The following is a 23,879-nucleotide window of genomic DNA, read 5'->3' as shown; positions in this document are numbered from 1 at the left end:
GTACATGTCGTGATATGTGATTCCGGTGCTAGTGTAGCTTACGGATTACGACTCTAGTTCTTTCTACAACGCTGAACGCCAATCCGGATTGATTCGAGCAGCCTACCTTGGTTCCGAGGACCGCTGTGAATGTGAAACGTCATCCACTGACGTACTCTCAGATGCTTCTGGGGACTGTGTTTCTTTTAATGGGCCGTGTTTGCAGTCACCAAACATGTTTCATGAACGTTATGTTTATAATCGCTGTCGAAAATGTAAAAATATGAAGCTTATGTTTTCAGTTACTGTCTGTGGTAACCTTCGTGACAGGTTTGAAGCGTGCGTCGGACAGTGCCTAAACCAACGTTTGAGACAACGATCGCACAGTGAACTGCGAGTCGACTTACCGTCGATGTTTGTCGGAAGTCGCACAAGTTTCAGCGGGTACTCACAAACGACAGAGATTTGGTTCAGGTACTTATCCAACCTTCCTGCTCGGAAAAAATATTAATCGATGAGGAATGCTAATTTCAGTTATTAATGATTTTAGTATGTTGCTATGAAAGCGATGACCAGTTCAACGTAGTGCATCCAAAGCTGCTTGAGGTAACGTGCATTGCGTATGAAGTGGATATTCTAGCGAGGCGTGAATAACACCCAGTGTAACAGACACGCCTCCGTAGCGTAAGCCGGCACGGTAGCTCAGCGTGTTCGGTCAGAGGGTTACGTGCCCTCTGTGATAAAAAAACTGAGTCAATCGATCAACAACGAACATAAATGGATGTCTTAAGACGTCCGCCCCGAGCAGATGCAACGAACAAAAGCGAACAAAATGAGATTTAAAAAAAAAAAAAAAATAGCGCAGCGGTATTGTTACAACCTCCGACGCAAGGGGCCCGGGTTCGGTTCCCGGCGGGGGGAGTGGGTGTAGTGTATCCTTCATAATCATTTTATTCATGATCCATGGAACTAGTATTAATCTAATCTAATCTACAGAGTTCTCTACGTAATAGGTAAGTCAGCTGCCCCTACGTATGGATTTTATGCAACCCACAACGCCTTTAGATACCACGAGCAAGATTTTCATATTCTCTCCTTCGCTACACACAAGTTATTAATGCCACAGAAAAGAATGAACACGACCTTTTAGTACTAAATTTAAGTAGTTAAATTTTGTACTCGGAAAAGTTTTCGCTAGCTCCTGTAGTTTCCGAATGATTCAAGAAAAACTGACAAAAGTGATCTTCAAAGACGTTTCTCTAGAGCACGCAGAAAGCTGTGGCATACAGCAAAAAGTTTCTACAAAAATGATCCTGTTCATTTTTTCTGTAGGAATTATATTTAGCACTTAGCGAGCGAGAAAATATGAAAATCTCACGCATGGGTTTTGAAGCCACTGCAGGTTCTATAAAACCTACAGATAGTGAGGGGCAGCTCAATCGCCTTGTATACGACAAAACTTAATACGAATTTCTGTAATAACGATGAGCCGGCCGTTGTGGCCGAGCGGTTCCAGGCGCTTCAGTCTGGAACCGCGCGACCGCTACAGTCGCAGGTTCGAATCCTGCCTCGGGCATGGATGTGTGTGATGTCCTTAGGTTAGTTAGGTTTAAGTAGTTCTAGGGGACTGATGACCTCGGAATTTAGGTCCCATTAAAAAAAACCGATGAACATGAGGGGAATGCATTTCAGCAACAAGTACATAATCATAATGAGCCTTACAAACATTTATGGTTTTTATGTCCCAAGATGACATGTGTCAAAACCAGTTAACTGAGGTAAATGCAAGGAAATTCTCATACGATCGGACTGCATTAATTTAAAGTTCATTTCGGTCGCCAGTTCATACGAGGAATATATTTCCATCATGTCGATCGTTATTACACAGAACAGTACTGAAGTTAATGGAATGAGAGCCATTACTCTACAGCTGTTCGTTAGAGGATTGACTCAGACTAGGCATTATACAGTAGCACGGTCCGCTTGAATATCCACTTTACACGCAATGTGGCCAGGCTCAAAGGGATGTAGACGGCAGTATTCGTAAACATCCTTCATAGGCCTCACTTGTCGCTACGCAACCCATACAGTCTGTAATAAAGCTATGTTATTTATGGAAGAAAGAGATAATATCGGCGAAGGTGTCAAGTAGACTAGACACTAAATCCCGATTTTGGGAACAGAGTTAAAAAACAAATTCAAATCATTCGCAATCACGATTTTATTTTGAACGTACTTGGGGAAGTAGCCTCGACATCTATGTATTTCCCGGAAGTTATTGTTAACAGACAAAGACATCGAGAAATATAAGTCGGTAAGTGGTGATTCGGTTCACTGCGCATTTGAAGCACCTGCTGTTTTTTAAATTCTTTAAAAGATGTCAGGGGATGTAATCCAGTAACAGCTTCCGTGAACAACACCTCTTATCAAATATATCGTAGCGTCATTAATTAATGAGGCGGTACTAGCAGTGTCTCATAGTGACTCGTCTCCATCCATCCATTCACACCATACGTAGCGTGGTGACATTACGCAGCTTAACAGATTTCTCTCTTGCCTGTCAGCTGTGAAAGTATATTGAGGGACAACTTCATTGTATGTTTCTGTGTGCTGTAGTGTCGCGTTTTAATTCTTTCACGAGATTATGGAGGAAGACAGAGGGTGACACACTGAGCGATAATCCAGGAAGACGGAGAGTTACAGCCTTGTTCTACGTTTCCGGAAACGCACAAAGTGTCCTACGCAATTTAACGGCTGCATCCGATAGATTGTTACCTGTCAACATTGTCATACGTCCTTTATTAGACGATACGCTGGGAAGAGACCGCAGATTTAATCCATGACAGATACTGTTTGGTGTTCAAGAAGTGCAACTCACCACTCCTCATCGTCAAAATGTGACTGCTGATATTCCTTCATGCCGATCTTCATGGCACTGCGAACTCAGCCGCGGAGACTTGTTCTAGGGTGCAAATGAACGATAATTAAGAATCCTTTAGATTCCAAAGACCGAACAACCGTTGCATAAGATAAGATTTATACTTAAACTACGAACTGGCTTACGGAATTTTACACAAATTCGATTCAGTCCAGCAGTTTTCAAATACTTTCTTGTCATACATGCCCAAATTGCGAAATAGCTGGAAATGAACGAAATGACATCACTTTCGTGTTCCGGATGATACGTGGGCATTTCGCAATATCAACGTTAGCTATATTTTAAATTTTATTTTATACCAAGATCAGTTAACTAAGAAGAAACAGCTTATCACACATAAGGCGACGAAGGCCAGTGGCGTGAGAAATTTAGCGCCATCAAACAACATGTCCAGCGTGCATTATTTACTGAGACGTCGAACTACTGTTGTATTGTATGGAACTGGGGACCTAGAAATGACGGAAGAGGCTTCGTCCCCGCCGTAGCCCACAGTGGATCACAACCCCAAAACAGGCTACAGCAGTCCACTCACCCCACCACCGCCCCACACCGAACCCAGCGTTATTGTGAGGTTCGGCCCCCAGTGGAACCCTCGGGAACGTCTCACACCAGACGAGTGTAACCCCAATGTTTGTGATGTAGAGTAATTATGGCGTACGTGTACGTGGAGAATGTGTTTGCGCAGCAATCGCCTACATAGTGTAACGAGGCGGAATAAGGGGAACCATCCGGCATTCGCCGAGGCAGATGGAAAACCGCCTCAAAACCCATATACAGACTGGCCGGCACACCGGACCTCGACACTAATCCGCCTGGTGGATTCGTGCTGAGGACTGGCACGCCTTCCCGCTCGGAAAGCATCGAATTACCATACTAGTCCTCTATTTTTATGGAACTATTTCATACTGACGTTGCGGTTGCTGCGCCCAAAATCGAAAATTATTTCTAGTAATATATAGGAAATCTGTGCACAATGCGGTAGGACGTCGTTTTGTTGGAAAATAACTTCATTGGGCTCAAATCTAACAAAAAAAATTGGCTCTGAGCACTATGGGACTTAACTTCTGAGGTCATCAGTCCCCTAGAACTTAGAACTACTTAAACCTAACTAACCTAAGGACATCACACACATCCATGCCCGAGGCAGGATTCGAACCTGCGACCGTAGCGGTCTCGCGTTTTCAGACTATAGCGCCTAGAACCGCTCGGCCACCCAGGCCGGCCAAATCTAACAGCAACGAAATTACTCCCGAATATTTTACGTTTATGATTAATGTCCTCATGGTATTTATGTCCAACATCAACAAAACTAACACTAATTTTCGTCATCATTATGACTGCTGTTGGCCACAACCAGTCCTTGGAGTGACTGAGAGCAAAATGTTAAGAATATAGCTGAACGGGATACAGTGTCAGTTGCACCCACTGCAACCCCAAGTTTACTTCTCTGTCACTTTGAAGAACTGAACTCGTATGAGGTGAGAAATAATGAAACACAGAAAAGGAACACGGAGGCCATCAAAAATAGATCATATTGTGAATATTTAATTTGTATTCGAAGTAATTACGTTAACTTATTTTCATCACCTAATTAATGAAGTTAATGAAGTAATTATGTTTACTTTTTTATCGCCTAATTTTTGCGTCTCGAATGTACGTTTCCCGTTTGTAGGCGTAAAACTGAAGACAATGAACGTCTCATTCAACTTTCAACAGACAACTGTGACATCTGTTGTTCCTCTTGCATGTTTCTGTCTTGTCTATCACGTAAGAGGGGCAATGAATGTCGAGATGGAATACGTCAATAGGCTGCTTTTGCGTTTACTCGACTGTAGTTCCCGTTAAAGCCCGACCACTTTCCCATTCATTCTAAAATTTCTTCTTGTGAAGTGACGGGTCGCGCTGTAGACAACGGTTCACAGCTCACTGTCGTGTTCCTTGGCTTCTAGAAGCCATTTGACACCATCTCGCACTGCTGTTTGGTGAAAAAAGTACAAGATTACCGAGTATCTGACCAAATTTGCGACTGGATTCAAGACTTCCTTGCAGGCAGAACGAATCACGACTCTCTTAACTGGACAGATTCGACAGAAGCACAGTTAATTTTCGCAGTACGCCAGGGGAATGTGGTAGGAGCTAACTGTTAGCAGCGTGCATAACTAATCTAGTATAAACCGTGGGAAGCTATTTAATACTGTTGACAGATGCTGTTATTGTCTACAAGAAAGTGTCAACATCTGAAGAGAGTACAGATTTGCAGACTGAACCACAGACGCTTGATGAAAGATGCAGGCTCTGACAGTTGACCCTAATCGTAAATGAAGGTAATATTTTGCGCAAGCATAGAAAAAGGAAACCACTACCGTACAACTACTCTGTTCATGACAAATTGTAGGAAACAATACCTACTGCAAAATACCCAGGAATCATTACCCAGACTTTGTTGTAAAATGTAAACTTTCACGGTCTTAAATGTCACACAGTTAATAAAATGTTCCGGGCTATTATGCCGTGTTTGAATGGATTTCACCTTAAAACCCTACGTTTCGTCCCAATCTGTGAGGACATTTTCAAGAGCGTTCGTAGCTTTTTCGAATGGCCGATTTACATTCTGGCTCGCTACTGATTACAGCAAAATTCCGCTTCCGCGAGCTGGCGTAACGTCACAATTCCATTTTTTTCAGTGGTTCGGAGCATCCTTGGTCGATTTCAGATCTTCTAGATTCCGTGTAGTTGCGGGAAGGTGCACGTGGGTACTAGAAAAGAACTGTCAGAAAACAACTAGAAGAGCACACCTGCAATTGCAGAGGAGGGGAGACTGGCAAATCAGCTTTTGCGGAACACGCTTTGCAGTCGTGATTGCATCAAACTCATTTTGATGTGAATCAAGTACTAGCAACGACAAGCAGATACATGAAAGGCTATATAGAGAGGCCATGGAAATTGTAAAACAACCCAGAAATTTCAATGGAAATGAGGAGGATAGTGAAATTGAATGACATTTGGATTCCACCATGCGATGATAGCAACAGCGGACGGCGGCAGTCGACAACGGCCTATTGCACTCGCTATTCAAAACATGTGACGTCACGCCACCGCGCATAAGTTCGCTGAAGCGGAATTTTGCCGTAGTCAGTACCGATCCGGATTGTGAATCGGCCATTCAAAAAACCTGCCATCCCACTTGGGAATGTCCACCGCAGATGGGGACGAAACGTCGGGTTTTAAGCTGAAATCCATTCCACCACGGCATAATAGCCCGGAACATTTTACTAATTGTATGGAGACCATATCAAATAGAACGAAAAGGTACCCCAGACTGAAATTCGTAAGAAGAATCTTAAGGAAATGTAACTCATCCACGAAAGAAGTGTGTTACAAGGCGCTTGTTCGACAGATTCGTGAGTACAGTCGCTATTCAAAACATGTGACGTCACGCCACCGCGCATAAGTTCGCTGAAGCGCAATTTTGCCGTAGTCAGTACCGATCCGGATTGTGAATCGGCCATTCAAAAAACCTGCCATCCCACTTGGAAGTGTCCTCCGCGGATGGGGACGAAACGTCGGGTTTTAAGCTGAAATCCATTCCACCACGGCATAATAGCCCGGAACATTTTACTAATTGTATGGAGACCATATCAAATAGAACAAAAAGGTACCCCAGACTGAAATTCATAGGAAGAATCTTAAGGAAATGTAACTCATCCACGAAAGAGGTGTGTTACAAGGCGCTTGTTCGACAGATTCGTGAGTACAGTTCATCGACCTGGAACCCTTTCTAGGTAAGGCTGAAGGAAGTGACAGAGAAAATCCAACAAACAGCAGCGCATCTCCTCACGAGATCGTTTGATTGGCGTGAGTGCATTGCTGACATTTTCAATAAAAATCAGTGACAGACGCTACATAAGGGGGCGTTCATTACTGAGAGGTTCGCTATTGAAATTTCAGGAGGGTGCTTTCTGGGAAGAGCCATAAAACATACAACTTCCATCCACATACATGACTACAACGAGAAAATTTGAGAAATTAGAGCTAATACAGACGCTTATCGACAATCATTCTTCCCACGCGCCGTTCGCGAATTGAGCAGGGATGCGGGATGAGTTAGTACACTTCGCCACACACCGTCAGAGAGCTTCCGGAGTATTGATGTAGATGTACACACAGAAAACCGACGTTTCTTTCATCCTATTGAAGGTCCTCTGCCACAGGAGTTGAAACGCTGAGTTGGATTTTAGAGGCTTACACGTCCAGGAAAAAAATAAATTGCTTTTGGCATTGCAACCCGTATTTGCAGGCCACGGTTTCACTCATCAGTCAGTGATTACAACGTATTGAAAGTTCACACGAAGTTACGCCCCATTATTTAGAACTGTCTAAGTCTGGGCAAGATACCTAAGGCTTTTAGAAATTTTTTGGGTTGCCCATTATAAAACATTTCTTTCAGCATGAGTTTGCATCTCCCCTATGTGAGGACTGATCAATCTATTTTACTGCTTGTTCAACGATGCATTGTTTGTAGCTGTTGTATTCCCTTGTCACACAGATTTACAGACATTACATTACTGTCTTCAATGGATGACGTCTACAGAAATATAAAATGCGGCTGTTTTATTATCAAATCAGTGATGTGTAAAAGAAACAGGAGCTTCTGACTACATACACGTATTGTCGACACATGTAACGAATAAACGACCTTCGGTGTGGTCAGTTACGATAAATATATCTCAGCCAGTGACCAAAAATTGTACTTAAGAGAAAAATGTGATTTTTAGAACCACATGGAAGTTTTTCAACATTCCAGAGCCAAACTGGCTTTTTACCGACCGTGAGCCCTAGTAAATACATTTCTAATAATCGCTATCTGTCATGCTTGTTGAGATATTATTTCAAATGTTTTCAACCCATGCGTTTCGAGGCAAAACCTCGGTATTTGAATGATTCTTCATGAAGACGTCTTTTTCTTCGAAATGTTGCATCAATAAAATGATCTAATGGTTCAATAAATTGCGACTGATGGATGTTAAGAAAACGTTACTCAGTTTTAGAGCAGTGTCTAATATTGTAATGTCTTCGTCGCCTGGCCAAGAAATAATGACTGATGAAGCGAGACGAATGTTTGGTTAAAAGTAAGAGATAATTTTACCATTTTACTTTCACTAGGGTACTTAAATTAGTTAAGTACGCGAGGTAAAGTTTTCGTCACTTGAAAGGATACAGAAGTTTTTCGACAAATAATCAGTAGAGACATATCCATATTAAAACTTCCGTCACAATGATCAATAGTATTGTGACACAGCGTTTTCTGGAGGTGCTACCTGTAACCGCTGTTTGTAGCATCCTCTTGTACACTCTACATAAAAAATTCTGCACCACTGTCGACAGAACGGCAAAAAGATAGGGCCATTGGCAATAGCAGCATAAAAACGTAATAGGAAGTGGGTGATTGTCTCAGAAATTTAGAAACGTCTGACACTCATTCTGTATTCACTTGTGCCCTGTGTGCTAAGGTTTGCTTACTTTACGACACAGATTACAGACCTCACTAAATGTTTGAATCGCAGCACCAGCATCTGAATACCAACAGATATGAGGGACAGAAGCTACAAAAGTTTTGCCAATGCGCTTATAAGAGCTTACTATATCGTTCAGAGTTAACTAAATACGTGAGTCCAATTTTACCAACTAGATTGTTCTTTTCTTTTATTTTTTAAAAAAGTCTGTCATATTCATCTTTTACATGTTGAAATATAAAAAACAACAAATTAGGTTCGACGAACATATGGTCTCATGTGTGCAAGGAGACTCTTTTGGCATGTGTGCATCTCGTGGCGTAATGGGTAGAGAAGTAGAGTAGTAATGGAACTGTGCAAAGTTCAAAGCTACATGTTTCCATTTTTTGATCGTTTGTAGGAATTCAGTATAATGATAAAGACGCCGAAACTTAGGACATTCTTTACCTAGATTATGAAATCTGTACAAAATAGCTGGCCTTACTGCAGATCGACTTCGCAATAATTCAAATATTTTTATCCAAGTGGCTAAAGTTTCCGTGAATCTGATGTGCTTTAGCCGGTCTCTGTGGTGAAGCGGTTCTAGGCGCTTCATTCCGGAACCACGCGGCTGCTGCGGTCGCAGGTTCGAATCCTGCCTCGGGCATGGATGTATGTGATGTCCTTAGGTTAGTTAGGTTTAAGTAGTTCTAAGTGTAGGGGGCTGATTACCTCAGATGTTAAGTCCCGTAGTGCTTAGAGACATTTGAACCATTTGATGTGCTTTATTTTGACGTGACAGCTTTGAACATGATTCCGAGAATTTTTTTTTTTGTTCCGATTTTTTATGACATTTCAGTATTTTAGCCAGGAGTTAGTTAAGTCGAGACTGGTAACTACGTATGTTTCCAGTTCGGTGGAAGGAATTTGGAAATTACCGTAATGCAATGAGTTCGCTACAGAGGGGATAGTAGACTGTTTGTGGTACCGTTTTTATTCTCGACTCACGAGCCAAGCCGAGACTGATGACCTTTACTAAACAACATCGGTAACTCTCAAGGGTTGTGAGTTGTTCCGCGTCAGCCGATTCATTTTCCCCGTAAGAACATAATTGCCTCGTGTAGTGAGTATTCATAAGAGGATGCATAGCTTAACGCACGGGGATTTCTTTGATGCTCACCACAATCACTGTGAGTTGCGAAACTGGGAAACTTTCTACAACGGTTGTTAGAGTTTCTTTCGGCATTTAGGAGCAGACAAATGTAGAAAAACTAAGACATGCAATTAACGTCCTCTGGTGCCTAAATTTCTAACCTACCATTCTCTCATATCTCAAATTGTTGCTCTAGCAACTTCTAAAATTGTTGATTCCAAGTGTGGGGCTGCTAGTGTCGATGCCTGTTTGTCGTACACGTATGTTATATTTATGTGACAGTCAATTTTTCCGTTAAACAAAAGCTGGTGAACAATAGTATGAGGACACAGGTTGATGCCCCCATCATCGACGAGGAGCAGTAGTTCCGTCAGACAGAAGAAGACCTATTCAAAATTCTTGGTGCCTTAGGTCTGCCCTTAAGCCAATGTCAATCCGTCTTGTAGAGGCCGAGTTGGCTCGGACAATAAGACGCTATTTTGGAGATCATGGAGTCGAATCCCACTCATGATACTGACTGTCTTCAGTTTGTGTTCGTCCATGTGTTCCTGGATAAATATTTGTGAACTACCTCTTAAAACTTGCTTGAACTTTTAGCAAATAAATTGATAGCTGCACTGTAAAGTTACTAAATGTCACTAGTTAGGATATATAGCAGCCATGTGTTGAACCCGATTCCTTTAAGAGATGTCTGTCTGACAGAAGAGCAAAAGTCTGTTTTCCCGACCTCCAATTGAACGTGGAACTTAGATGATAAAACAGTGATTACTGGTTTGAATGTATTCCAAGGCACGATGATTTTCGTGCTGCGTTTGTGTTGTCTTGTTGCATACTCAGTGAGTAATAGCAATGATGATGAAAGACAGGGAATGGTTGTTTGGCCTAATTATCGAATGCCAGTTTCGAGAATATGAACCGTTTTAAGACGTGTGTGTCCACTGTCGAATTCCTAAACAAAAGCAGAAAGAATCACGTGTACTGGAAATATCCACACGGACATATATGTAATGTATGATAAGCTGTTGTTGGTTTCTCTTAAAGACCACACATTTATTGGGTCCAGAGTTCGAGTCTAGAAACACGCAATTGACATTCTGAGGTTGCAACGAACACAGGTGGATATTTTATTCACAGTTCCCATTACACAGACATCTTCCATGCCCATAGTCATCTTTGAGTTGAACTTGTTTAACCTTTGACAATTACTGTCACTTAATTGCTGTCCCGTGGATCCAGGATAGCTAAAAACCTATAAATGTGCCAGATATGTGGCACGCGTGGATGTCAAATCAATTTATCTTCATACTGCAAGTGTTTGCTGAATCCTTTGCGGCTTCAACGGACACTGGAACACAGCCGATGTGGTCGAAGAAGATACTTTACGACTTTCGTACATTACAGTTAATATTTTCGGCCAAGTAGGTTATCCAATAACGCTATGTTACTAATTTGATAATATTTACCCCTCATGTGACCTTCAATGGCTGTTTATAGGCACACAAGTACTCGCAATGTCCTCGCTCGTTCACTAATGACCGAAGTATTCCACCGTTGATTTACTGGGAAATGTAATCACTACTTGTAGAGACTTAAAGATAATAGCTATTATGTGTAGCTGTGCGAATTTGAAATATTTCTTACCTTGGAGTAGTAATGATTTCACGTTCGGTTCTATCTTTTGAGAACAGCTCTCAAAAAATTATTTTTTTGATTGGATATTTTCTCTGACATAAGGTACCATATATTTCACGGCTTTAATTACTTGGAGAAAAATATATGAATTATAGTGAATCAGATATGCAGTAAGACTAGAATGTCGTTACTTTCGTACTGGATTTCATAATTTGAATACACATTGTCCGAAGCTTCGACATCTTTTTCATTATCGTGGATTCCTACAAAGGAATAAAAAAGAAACTGAGACATATAGCTTTGAACTCTATATCGTCAGATTACTACTCCTCACCACTAACCATCACGCCACGACAGACAGACACTTGAGTCCATATGCTTGCGAAATGTAATTTTGTGGCTTTTATCTTCGTTCTAAAGCGGGATCAGTTATGATTTCAACTTGTAAGAGACGAATATGAATAAGTGAAAAAAAAATATTTGTTAAAACTGGTCTTACATTCTTAGTTAACTCTGAACGGTAGCCAGTTAGCCCTTACAAGCTAATGGTTAAAATTTTATAGCCTTTTGCCTCATAGTTGTTAGCAACCAAATGCTGCCTCTGTGATTCAAACTTACAATCAGGTCCATGATCTGTGCCACAAAGTATGCAATTATTAGCACACAAGGCATAAGTTAATACAGAGTGAGCGTTGGATATCTCGCAAGTTCTCAGTCAACAACCAATTACCTTTGTCTGGCGTCACCCCCTGGCCCGGTTTTTATGAGGCTGTTGCAAATGGTCCGGTTTTTTCTGCCTATTTGTCTACAGTGGCCCAGTTTCTTCCGCTGCCGAGTGTACGCTGCCGGTGGGAAACGGTGGCTGAGTGGGCAACTGTGAGATTGCATACTCACAGCTGTAGGTCAATCCTCAGTCCAACCGTCCTAAGATTTTCCTCGTGTAAAAATTTGTGTGTGTGAATAATTTAAAGTCGCGTTATTATTGTAGTCTGCTTCTAACTGAATGGTCCCTCAGTGTGTATCAGTTCAGGGAATCTGATTAAAATAACTTGTTTGTTGCCAGCCAGAGTGGCCGAGCGGTTCTAGGCGCTACAGTCTGGAACCGCGCGACCACTACGGTCGCAGGTTCGAATCCTGCCTCGAGCATGAATGTGTGTGATGTCCTTAGCTTAGTTAGGTTTAGGTAGTTCTAAGTTCTAGGGGACTGATGTCCTCAGAAGTTAAGTCCCGTAGTGCTCAGAGCCACTTGAACCATTTTAACTTGTTGGTTGACGTTTGATGCGTTGGAGCTGGTTTGCTCCAAGCATAGTGCTCAACGCGACGCCCAAAGTGCTCGCCGTTGCCGAACTGCCGCAACAAATAGTTCACTTCCACTGTTAGGCTAATGCTGTGCATGAAAATCGCGAATTTCAATTTCGTCGTTGCGTGTGGTTATCACATCTCATGATATGCGAAATGAAAGGGACAGACTCAGGAGTCGGGATACAAACACCTCATAACTATAATAGTGAAATGCTGAATTGCGTGGTAGCGTAGTGGTGAATATACCTTACCAGTTGTGTAAAGGGTTGTGCTTTAAAATCTTGTCAGATGCTTTGTAATTTTTCGCTTTTGAAATCTTTATCAGAATGACTTTGATTGTTATTTTAATTCAATTAATTAATTTAAATGTATTGTTTTTATTCCTAGTCCCTTGCTAAGTCTTTTTGGTCACGGTATTGACTATTGTACTTACTTTTAGTCCGGCCGCTGTGGCCGAGCAGTTCTAGGCGCTTCAGTCTGGAACCGCGTCACCGCTACGGTCGCAGGTTCGAATCCTGCCTCGGGCATGGATGTGTGTGATGTCCTTAGGTTAGTTTGGTTTACGCAGTTCTAAGTTCTAGGGGACTGATGACCTCAGATGTTAAGTCGCATAGTGCTCAGAGCCATTCGAACCATTTGAACTTACTTTTATTTTCTTCTTCCTATTATTCTTTTTTCGTTTCGAATCCGCCTCTGTGGGCTACAACATTAAACTGAGTGTCATACAAGACGGCTCATCAGTCAGCTTGTGTAGCCAGTGTGAGGATAGTTTCAGGTAACCAATGAAAGCGACAAATTGCAGTTGGCTTTTATCGCTGAAATAAAAAACTTCTTTCTTAAAACGAACAAAGGAGCATGTTTAATAGTACTACCACACGTTTTTGAACGTCGTTTCTGTGGGATACATTGCACATTGTGAAGTTGCGATTAGGTTAAGACGCGAGTTCGAATTAAAGTTTTCCAAGACGCGTCATCCACCGCAATTTAGTCACTGGACACTTAAAATCATCTGTCGACAGTTAATTACGCTTTCCAGACATAACCTACGGCGGTCGCTGCCAACGTTGTGAGGTAAGCAGCACGCTAACAGAATCTGCGCAGTGACACACCGTGTTTGTGTGTCGTCTATAAACGAGCGGCAGACGGCAGCCGATGTGACAACATTGTAGCACCATGTGACAGACGTCAATTAACAAGTAAATTTAATCATACTATCGTAACACACTGTGTTGCTCGAACGGTGTACCGAATTAATCACAGCCTTACGTCGTGCAGCTCTTAGTCGTGCGGTAGCGTTCCCGCTTCCCGCGCCTGGGTTCCCGGGTTCGATTCCCGGCGGGGTCAGGGATTTTCTCTGCTTCGTGATGACTGGGTGTTGTGTGATATCCTTAGGTTAGTTAGGTTTAAGTAGTTCTAAGTTCTAGGGGCCTGATGACCATAGATGTTAAGTCCCATAGTGCTCACAAGGGAACATCCCCATCGCACCCCCCTCAGATTTAGTTATAAGTTAGCACAGTGGATAGGCCTTGAAAAACTGAACACAGATCGATCGAGAAAACAGGAAGAAGGTGTGTGGAACTATGAAAAAATAAGCAAAATATACAAACTGGGTCGTCCATGTGAAATATAGGCAATATTAAGGGCAGTATGAGACGAGGAGCGCCGTGGTCTCGTGGTTAGTGTGAACAGCTGCAGAACGAGAGGTCATCAGTTCAAATCTTCCCTCGACCGAAAATTTTCACTTTTTATTTTCAGTTTATGTGAAAAACTCTTATGTTTTCATCATTTTTTGGAGTGATTATTACATCCACAAGAAAACCTAAATCGGGCAAGGTAGAAGAATCTTTTCACCCATTCGCCAAGTGTACTAGTTAGGTGGGTCGACAACATATTCCTGTCATGTGACGCACATGCTGTCACCAGTGTCGTATACAAAATATCAGACATGTTTTCCTGTGGAGGAATCGGTTGACCCATGACCTTGCGATCAAATGTTTTCGGTTCCCATTGGAGAGGCACGTCCTTTCGTAACTAATCACACGGTTTTGCGGTGCGGTCGCAAAACACAGACACTAAACTTATTACAGTGAACAGAGACGTCAATGAACGAACGGACAGATCATAACTTTGCGAAAATAAAGAAAGCAAAATTTTCAGTCGAGGGCAGATTTGAACCAAGGTCCTCTCGTTCCGCAGCTGTTCACGCTAACCACGGGACCACGGCGCTCCTCGCCTCACATTGCCCTTAATATTGCCTATCTTACGCATGGACGACCCAGTTTGTATATTTTGCTTATTTTTTCATAGTTCCACACAACTTCTTCCTGTTTTCTCGATTGATCTGTGTTCAGTTTTTCAAGACCTATCCACTGTGCCAACTTATAACTAAATCTGAGGGGGGTGCGATGGGGATGTTCCCTTGTCAGACCCATTTGAACCTTACGTCGTACCCTTGTAGCTGCGCATAGTTATTGTAAATATTATGCTTACGGACAATACTCTTACCCTGACACCGTGTTCTATGCAGTACAGGAAGCGTTACTTGAGTAGGGATAACATTTTCGCTGTCATAAGAGAACGTGACGTCACGCAGCTTTTGTGACACCGCCCGGTATCAGATAGCGCACACCGCATACATGAGTGCCGTCCGCTGCGAGACCGGCTGAACCTGTCACACGGCTGTAAAGTGCACGGTGTTTAGAAATGGCCACTTGCAAACTCCTGAGATTTGTACAGGACACTGAGCAGGTGGTCGTGCAGTGGTGAGGTACTGGTTACGTATTTGAGACGATAGTGGTTCAAATCTACATGCAGCCATTCACATTTATAGAAAGACATGGTTTCACCCAGGCTGTAGGATTACACAAATACCTTAGCAAACATTGTGACCTTGATGGTCTAGCGGGCAGAGAACTAGATTCCGACCAGATGGTCGCGCTTCCACTCCCGTACAGGAGAGGGAAATTCTCCTCGTTCCGCTCCTTCCAGGACGATCCCAGGTCTACTTAATCTGCTATCAAATCAGTACCGGGCTTCTTTCGCCGGGGTAAAATACGGAAAGGGTGATGAGCCCGCACCCTCTCCGTTCTAGCGCCGCGGCGCGGAGGGGCAACACTATGCTCGCAGCCAGGCTAATTGACCCGTCACAGCCTTGCATCAAATACTACTTATTAAACATATTTATTAGTTTCCAACATATGCTCAATCTCAAGTGGACAGTTGAACTGCATTCTTCATTCCTGTTTAGCACAAAATCACATGCCATACGTAGTCGTGTATGCCATGGTCCACAATGGTAACTGTACGTGATTTCATGTTTATAAAACTTACGAGGATGTTGTATCCGTATTCATTGTGCGCTTGAGAATCAGCAGATGCTCGGAACTGGTTAGTTGGTAGCAAATTACTCATCTATTTTTATACTATGTACTAATGACTAACTCCATCCGAACACCCTTTGAAGGCCCAACGCTACCCGCCACGTCATCCCGAGCCCATAGGCTTCACAAGATATGCATATGGAGAGGTATGTGGTCAGCACACTGTTCTCCCAACCAATATCAGTTTTCGTGACTGGAACCGCTTCCTTTGTATCAAGTAGCTCCTCAATCGTCCCCATAAAGACCGAGTGCACCACACTTGCCAACAGCGCTTTGAAGATCCGGACGGTCACCCATCCAAGTGTGAGCCAAGCCCAGCAGAGCTTAACTGCGGTAAGGCCGTTGGCTCTACACTAACAATAAACCTGTAAAACCGTCGTGTGTGTTGTTTATCTGTCTGCACGCGCTAATCTCCAAAATTACTGTACGAATATTCATGGTATCGCAGGTAACGTGAGGGCAGTTTTGTGTAACCCACAGACTTTTTTCCTCAAAATCGCACGAAGAAAAAAATAAAGATATCGCACTTTAAATTTTTTTAAATGCGGAAGCGTGTATGTCTAACATCGTACATCTAACAGCATGCATCAGGAAGTAAAGAAAGAAAGAAATCTACACACGAAAGTTTGAAATGAGGGATTGAATACCTTTGTTTACATCAGTGGACGTTAACAACGTTCAAATGTTGTTAAATTTGTTGCATAATGTAGATGTTGTTTAACATACAGCTACTTCAATATCACGATGTATAGATGACTGCTCCTGCCCAAGCCTATCGGCATGCACAGATGAGCTGTAATGCTGTGCGCATGCGCCGCACCGCGCCACCGCCGCCGCCGTGTGTTGTGGTAGCCGCAGGGGGGTGGGGGGAGGCAGACATCACGATGTGCGCTCGCCTGAAGGGGAAGACACCTGAGGGCAGCTGACGCCATTGCGCACAGAACAGCTGACTTACTCACCACCGCTAGTCAAGACTACTCACATGCGAGCACAGTTGCGGGTAATGACTGATTTTAAATAACAGAACAGCGTGGAGGAAATGGTCCATTTTCAGTGAATAATTCATTGACTGGATGTTAAACTAATCTTCCTTCCTTCATTGTAGAGGATGCTGAGTAGATGATCTGTTCAAATGTGCAAATGTGTGTGAAATCTTGTGGGACTTAACTGCTAAAGTCATCAGTCCATAAGCTTACACACTACTTAACCTAAATCACACACACACACACCCCCATGCCCGAGGGAGGACTCGAACCTCCACCGGGACGAGATGATCTGTGTTAGAACCTGTGTCCGAAAACAAAACATTTTTGTGCTACAGGTTCAAAATGGCTCTGAGCACTATGGGACTCAACATCTTAGGTCATAAGTCCCCTAGAACTTAGAACTACTTAAACCTAACTAACCTAAGGACATCACACACACCCATGCCCGAGGCAGGATTCGAACCTGCGACCGTAGCAGTCCCGCGGTTCCGGACTACAGCGCCAGAACCGCTAGACCACCGCGGCCGGCTGTGCTACAGGAAATAACATGTAAGACAATGCCATCTTCCTTACCACAGCCATTCGAGGAAAGAGCGGCAGTAATTTACTACATGTCTGGCAGTGATACCCTTTGTAAGCAACTATCTAACGTCGTAGATGTTGACGTGCACACGAAACTGATAGTATTCGAAACAGCACTAGTTATATTGGTAACAATTACACCGGTAGGTAGTTGGCTACAAAAATGTAATAACGACCAGAACTACAGTAAATTACTGCGACTGTTTCAGTACTTCATATGTAAGAATACTACAGCCGATATATTCCATGATTTGGATAAACAAGACCTCTGCAAGTGTTACAACTCGTTATTGAAGAACACGACGGGTTTCGCAAATTATATTTGTATCTTCAGGTGCTTCTCTGTATACAAAGGGATGAAAGAGAGTGTAATTAGAAATTATTTTAATAGCTACTACGTTCTTACTTTGACGTTATTATTGGGCTCTTTTTTTTAGGTTGGGAATGGCCTTTGATCTCAGAACATTTTATCATAGACGCTCGCACGTTTGTGGGTCAGAAGTTATAATTACCTGGATATAAATGTTGGGGATAGCTTTATCAGGTTTAAATAGAACGTTTAATCTTTTGGCTGTATGCCGACACAGACCTTATCGCTTTTATTTGTCCTTTTCTGGCTGTGCCTTTTATCCCTTTGTATACCTTGAAGCACCTGAAGATGCAAATTTGATTTGGAAAATCGGTCGTGTTCTCCACTAAAGAATTCTAACAGTCGCTGCTGTCTTGTTTATTCGAATAATGTCACCGTTTCACCGAGAGGACGCGGATATGTGTTTCACAATCTGTTGTGTACATAGTTCCGCGTAGTCAGCGCGTACACAACTTTCCCACTAGAGCGGGGCCTGCTAAGTACAACAGCGCAGGCGCAGCGCTCGTCAGTCTCCGCACTACGAGATGGCGCTGCCTTAAGAGACGGTCCAAATTCTGCTTCCACCGATCCGCGTATTAATATGTAACACAGCCAATGAGATTGCTGCTAACGTAGAACCTTTTCTCCTCGCGGATCACACTCGCGCAGTGATACCTGAACACGTGAGGTATTATAACCAGTGTACAGACCTCCGATTAGTCAGTCTACATTAGTCTGTACCAATATGCATTAGTCTGTACCAGTCTACAGACAAGTTTCAGTCTGCGCCTAATAAGATTATCATATTCCTGTACATAGTCATGAAGAGAAATGTATAGACACTTTGTCAAGTATCAGAGATATGTGAGAATAAGATTAACGTACCAAGACCAAAGGAACTTCAGATTGTCGATTGTAAACAGCATCCAGAATCAACTTACGTAATGTCTATGCTTTTTATTATTTTAATAAATGTGTGTGAAAATTAATCAAGTTCTGTTTAAAGTTGATCACCGTCAATCTGCTACTCTAAGCGTGCAAGTGGCATTTCTATCGTCTGACCCAATGGCAGAAGATAAACACGCCATGATAAGACCACGCCCGCATCTCATGGTCGTGCGGTAGCATTCTCGCTTCCCACGCCCGGGTTCCCGGGTTCGATTCCCGGCGGGGTCAGGGATTTTCTCTGCCTCGTGATGGCTGGGTGTTGTGTGATGTCCTTAGGTTAGTTCGGTTTAAGTAGTTCTAAGTTCTAGGGGACTGATGACCATAGATGTTAAGTCCCATAGTGTTCAGAGCCATTTGAACCATTTTTGATAAGACCACGAGACATATTGCTGACACTCGCCTACTTCGTTAGAGCGACAAGTCAAATAATCTGATGGTGTGTGTACCGAAGGTCTTACAGTACGCACACCACACAATCTTTTCTCAGTGCAAAGGTAACGGTACGCCTCCAAAAGTAGATTTCTGGTCAAACGGTTACGTACCAGCACAACGTGGCTATCCATAAACTTGTGGAAAGCAGCAATGTTGTCGTGAAAATTGCTGACCTATTAACAGGGAACCTTGCATTTACCGAACGCGGCATATAAGCACAGAGCCTTCTTTGCAGTTCCAGTTGTATCAGCACCTGCCTCCTGCTTAAAAAACTTGAATGACACAGAGAAAGCGAGGCGTGAACAATCCGTGGATAGCTCAGTCGGTAAGTGGCCGAGCGGTTCTAGGCGCTTCAGTCCGGAACCGCGCTGCTGCTACGGTCGCAGGTTCGAATCCTGCCTCGGGCATGGATGTGTGTGATGTCCGTAGGTTAGTCAGGTTTAAGTGGTTGTAAGTCTAGGGAACTGATGACTTCAGATGTTAAGTCCCATAGTGCTTAGAGCCATTTGAACAATTTTTTTTCAGTCGGTAATATGATAGGTTTCTAGTTTGAGCCCCACTCCAGCATACAGTTTTAACTTTCCAGGAAATTTGAGAAGAGCTCGAACGCCTCGGCCGAGTGAAAGCTGTTCACCATCCGTTCGGCTGCAGTTTTCAGGAACGACTCGGGTCGCAAAATCTGTCCAAGTATACTACCTGCTCTGTTCATTACGTTCTCTAATTGTACTTCCCAGTTGACTCGTTACAGGACGCCTTCAGAATAATAATAATAATGATAATAACAATAAAAGCGAGAGATCAACTCCGTCCCTCAACAGCGTGCTATAACACAACATGTAAAAGGTTCCTAATCGTTTCATTTCTACTTTCCCGATAGGTCACTGTGTCTGAGTAATAAAACACATTTTTTCACGAATGTGGTCCTGGTGTCAGTGTTTATACTTTTATATTTTAACAGCCATTTTTTAGTATGGAAAGTGCTTTTCCTAGTGCAGTCACTATGCTTTCTTGCCTCTTCCTTGTTCATGTGTTCTATCCCGTAAACGCAATGACAATTTTTTTTTCTTTTTGAGGCTTAGCTTCAATCAGTGCGTCGTCTGATACGATTACATTAACAGTTTTGTGTCACGTATTAATGTCATTATGGACTGAAGTTCTCTCCGCACGTCTGTTGAAGTTTTCTTGTTACTGCGGTTTTGACTTCCAAAAAGTTGCTTTTACTTCCTGGTAGATTTCGTGCGTACGTATCGGCTCTTTTTCGGGTGTACTGACAAATATATGGTCACACGATTAAATTTGTTAATTTATTTGTTTCGTTCTGCCACCAATAACATCCGCCTGGATTTAATACATGAGCGCGTGACTGAATTTATAATTTTATTTTTGTTTTCTACTGCTGTTAACCACGTTATTCCTTTTGTTTTAATTTAATACATTCGGACGTGTTTCTGGCATTTTTGCACACCGTGGGGTGTTTGTTTTCACTTTTTTAAACAAAAGTTGCTTAATCAATCTGAAAGTGACAGTCTGATAATTCACAAACCATGTCCACTGCCGTCATGACACAATTCTTTTTAGTGAGGCAATGGATAGGTGTTGTTGTTGTTGTTGTTGTGATGTAGGGCAGAGCGCTCCATCTCGCTGGTGGTGAAGTTATACAACAAAGAATGTGCTAATCGAATGAAGGTACTTTGATATCAGTTACTATTTTCCACTAAACATTTAATATTCTCTCGGAATGTCAGACGTTTTACTTACGATTTCAGCGTTCGAAGTTTCACTTTTCACGTATTTCCTTTCTGCTGCTGAATTACATCACAATACTAATATCAGGCACCCCTAATCAGCTTACGGCTGAATTTTCAATGTTTAATTCAGTTTAAGTTATTGTGCTTCGAGCATTGAAGGAATATTAGTATTCAGCATTCCAAAATAATTAATTAGGAGACCACACTGCAGTGTCTCTTGTATTGTAAGTTCATATATTTATTGTACGTGAAATTCAGAATTAAAATATTACTCCCCTAAACTTGTTCGACGCAACTCTCAAAAATTCTCAAGAAAATCGGCTTTGAAGTTTTGCGACTGTCTTCAATAAGGCGAAATACGGTTGATTTGTCTCGATTTGTGGCCGTGTGGTAGAATGCTCACCTGCCACGTACAGGTTCGATTCCCAGCTGATGCAAAATTTTACATACAAGTGCCTGCCCTACTGCCAATTCTATGATGTTTAAAACACATGAAGATCAGTAACGGTCGAGACGTAATTGCTGGTTCGAGTCTCCTGTTGCTCTTTTTTTTTTTTTTTTTCGTTTTCCATTTCGTTCAGTTCGAATACCTACATCAATTAAATATAAAATTCATCAGATATATGCTGTCTAAGACGAACATAACTGTTATTTTTATGACACCTCTTCTTATTTGTAATCACATATAGCACATAAAAATACAGTTTTCGTTGGAAATATACATTCTTAATCATTGATCTTCTGTAAAAATTGTTAAAATTGAAAGAGATTACGAATTAAATTATATTCTATTCTTATGTATTTTACGCTTCTTGAAAGTGTTCATAAAACATGTACCTATGTTTTAAATCAGGCGGGGCTGGAAATCAAACCTGTGCCAAACCAGAGGTGGGCGGCCATTCTACCGCACAATCACCGACATGTCGAGAAAAAAATTACCTTGATTTAGCATATTAAAGGCGGTCAGAACACTTCAAAGGCCATTTTCTCGAAAATATTTGAGAGTTGCGTCGAACTGCTTTTGGTGATTCATATCTGAACTCTGAACTTCACGTATCATAAACATTTTTTTTTAAATTCAAAAAGCCGTGGTCCCTCATAAGATATTATTACTTTAAGTGAGAACACGGAATTTAAAATCCTCCTCATTATTTCTAACACGGCTAAGAACTGTAATATAAAATTGGTCTCTAAGGGTGGCTTCCAGTAACAGAAGCACTGCCGTTACTGATTAATTCAATAACAACCTAAGCTTTTCCGTCTATGCCTTGTGGAAACTTGCAGGTGCAGCTTAAAAGACATATAATTCCACTAATTTTGTAATCCGATGGTAACGTATTGGGAGCATTACACAATTTCGTGAGCTTTCGTATCGATCACAACTGACTACTTTTAATTTGGAGGCAAGCGGATCTTTGTTAAAGCTGACGAAAGCTCTCTTTTTCGGTTCTTGATACTCCTTTTCATGGTATCGTTGCGTAGTACCTCGGTATGTAACCGTTTAACAACCTACATCTACATCTACATGCTTACTTTGCAATAGACACTTAAGTGCCCGGCAGAGGGTTCATCGAACCATTTTCATACTACTACTTCAACCATTCCGCTCTCGAATGGCAAGTGGGGAAAAAGGAACACCTAAATCTTTACGTTCGAGCTCTGATTTCTCTTATTACGATGATCCCTTCTCCCTACGTAGGTGGGTGTCAACAAAATGTTTTCGCATTCGGAAGAGAAAGTTGGTGATTGAAATTTTGTAAACAGATCTCGCCACAAAGGAAACCGCCTTTGGTTAAGTGTCTGCCACCCCAACTCGCGTATCATATCAGTGACACTCTCACCTCTATTGCGCGATAACACGAAACGAGCTGCCCTTCTTTGTACTTTTTCGATGTCCTCCGTCAATCCTACCTGGTAAGGATCCCATACCACGCAACAATATTCCAGCAGAGAACGGGTAATGTAGGCTGTCCCTGTAGTGGGTTTGTCGCATCTTCTAAGTGTTCTGCCAACAAAGCGCAGCCTTTGTTTCGCCTTCCCCACAATATTATCTGTGTGGTCCTTCAAATTTAAGTTGCTCTTAATTTTAATTCCTAGGTATTTAGTCGAATTGAGAGGCCTTAGATTTGTGCGATTTATCGTATACCAAAAATTTATCGGATTTCTATTAATACCCATGTGGATGACCTCGCACTTTTCTTTGTTTAGTGCCAATTGCCACTTTTCGCGCCATACAGAAATTCTATCTAGATCAGTTTGTAATTGGAATTGATCGACTGATGATTTTACTAGACGGTAAATTACAGCGTCATCTGCGAACAATCTAAGGGGGCTGCTCAGATTATCTCCTAGATCATTTATATAAATCAGAAACAGCAGAGTGCCTATGACACTACCTTGCGGAACGCCAGATATCACTTCTGTTCTACTCGATGATTTACCGTCTATCACTACGAACTGTGACCTCTCTGAGAGGAAGTCACGAATCCAGTCACACAGCTGAGACGATACTCCATATGCACGTTCAATTACTAATTTTGCATAGCTCTCCTATTTCACAGAAAGAAAATAGAAGTAAGTTGTAAATTATCAGTGGTGTCTCTGGTAACGTCAAAGTGTCCATTTTTAACGAAGAAACGTTTGTCCCAAGTAATAGGTACATTATCTAATCATGGCGTTGGTACACTGAAAATTCTAACAAAAATGCCGAAGTACTCCTGGTGTATAATTTGAATGAAAATACCATCACTGTTTTCCTGTATTAGATTAGTGTGATTGGTAAATGTCCTGAAAAGTTTCGGACAGCTGTTTCTAAGCTACTCATCGATTCTACACTGACAGAAAAGAAAACTTAACTCCTAGAAGGAGCAGTGCGACATAAATGAAAGTTGGTAGGCGTGTTTCTACATCTAAAAAATGATTGTTAAAATATCATGCCAGTCGCCTAAGAGTGGCGCT

General features: G+C 42.1%; 1 protein-coding gene and 1 non-coding gene across 2 annotated transcripts in view; one reads left to right on the top strand and one right to left on the bottom strand.

Annotated features, from left to right (window-relative positions):
• The window catches only part of LOC126263233 (pikachurin-like), a 1,086,760-nt gene that overhangs the window by 1,333 nt on the left and 1,061,548 nt on the right, over positions 1-23,879 (top strand). The window lies entirely within an intron of this gene.
• Trnaf-gaa (transfer RNA phenylalanine (anticodon GAA)) lies at positions 4,053-4,136 on the bottom strand. The gene is given in 2 exon segments: positions 4,053-4,087; positions 4,097-4,136. It is a non-coding gene; the product is annotated as a tRNA-Phe (tRNA).

Source organism: Schistocerca nitens, chromosome 6, assembly GCF_023898315.1.
Source record: "Schistocerca nitens isolate TAMUIC-IGC-003100 chromosome 6, iqSchNite1.1, whole genome shotgun sequence".
Taxonomy (NCBI): domain Eukaryota; kingdom Metazoa; phylum Arthropoda; class Insecta; order Orthoptera; family Acrididae; genus Schistocerca; species Schistocerca nitens.
The sequence above is the reverse complement of the archived record's forward strand: the minus strand, read 5'-3'. Positions and strand labels throughout refer to the sequence as shown.